Source organism: Halyomorpha halys, unplaced genomic scaffold (genome assembly GCF_000696795.3).
Source record: "Halyomorpha halys isolate HHAL.00 unplaced genomic scaffold, Hhal_1.1 Scaffold437.1, whole genome shotgun sequence".
Classification (NCBI taxonomy): domain Eukaryota; kingdom Metazoa; phylum Arthropoda; class Insecta; order Hemiptera; family Pentatomidae; genus Halyomorpha; species Halyomorpha halys.
In genome coordinates this window covers 11,456-13,145 of record NW_027105773.1, presented here as the reverse complement: position 1 = coordinate 13,145, position 1,690 = coordinate 11,456, and positions in this window count along the sequence as shown.

Sequence of the window (1,690 nt, the reverse complement as noted above, 5' to 3'; positions counted from 1 at the left end):
AAAGTTAATTTAAATAGCTACAAAATGTCACTTCTCCCATATTTCTACCTTAATCATGAGTGGAGCTATTTATATTTAAAAAACTAGCCATTAGCAATTTAGAAAACTATCGAGCTATAATTTGAAAACGGGTGAATATAGTTTAATAAAACTTGGATGTTCCTCTTAGGTGCCAGGAAGCTTTATGGAAACTACTTTGGTGTCAAATTTTATTAGATAATGAGATAATGAGGCAAAAAAGTATTTGAAATGTGTTGATTTGAAATGAAATCAATCGTGAACAAAAATTAAAATCTTACATCTATTTGAGGAAGATCTTTTCCTTTTAAAATTCAAATCGCTCCCTATCCAACACAAGGCGGTCTGCTAATACCTCTTCTGTTTTTTTTCTCCGTTGTAATTATATTAAAGTTATCCATTGTGATTTAATAACAGGGGTATGAAATAATAACTAGCACAAACACGAAAGAACTAACCTGACACAACAAACAAAATGGTGGCGAGCTCAACTGGTCTATTGTGTAACGTCATTCTCCATTTAACAGACCAAGTAACAGACTCTCAGCCATGTTACATGTTATTTCGTTTTACCACGGCCAAAGAAGGCAATTTTTTTCCATTTAACATGAGTTTTTCCATTAAACACGCTTTAACATGTTAAACTAAAGATAATGAATACCCCTTTTATTATTTATTTAAATATTTATTGACCTTTTAACAATTCCTGATACTACTAAGGTTTATCGCCATCTGTCTCGATATCTGCCAGGGTGGGATATCTTTTAAGGAACCTGTCACAGTGTCCCTGGATATGTGCACACCTGTAATTATTTTCCACATGGGTCCCCTATCAGAGCTTAACACTTTAGTGTACGACAATTTTTGAAGAAAGAACAGAAGCCAATTAAGCAGGTACAAACCCTTCCTAGACAAACTTTCCCATCCCCTCTCAGGCTTAGGGGGGAACCCCCAACCGAGGGGACGTTCCTAGGGGACCTATGGCCAATGAGGTATTAGATTCAAAAAAAGGTAACGCCCCAAAAGGGAGGTGGTAGAAAAGGGGCTACTAGACCAGGCTTGAGAGAGAAAGAAAGATTTATTTACTGTAATGTTTGAAGAGAAGGAAGACACCAGAAGATACAGATTACCACCAACATCTTCCACATCCGCTGATTTTGGTAAACAGTTGTAATATAATATTTTATAGATAACAAGCTATCTAAATCATTACCCAAAGTCATTTTAATATAGTATAATTTTCTCTAAACTGTCCAGTATAAATATATGTTTTGTTCCTTTTTGCACTGCATACACCTATGTATAAAATTTACTACCCCTTAATGTGTCCTACGTTTAAATGGAAACAATATTTTATTAAATATAAAAATATTCAATGACTGTTAAACACAAAAAAGTATTTGAAAAGGAATTCAATTATAATAATAGTTTTACAAGACTCATTATAAATTAATTAATTAGCTTATTTTTGGTAAATTTAATAATCCTTTAACTGGAAGAGTCTTATGGAATTAAAATGGATTTAGTGAATGCCACAATTTCTTCCTTATTAAAATACAATAGTTTATTTCATATCATCAGCAACGTTTCGGGAGATTTCCCCCATCTTCAGGCTTCTAAAAAACAAATTCAACAAAACCATAAACATGCGCTTACAACAACACTAATATAT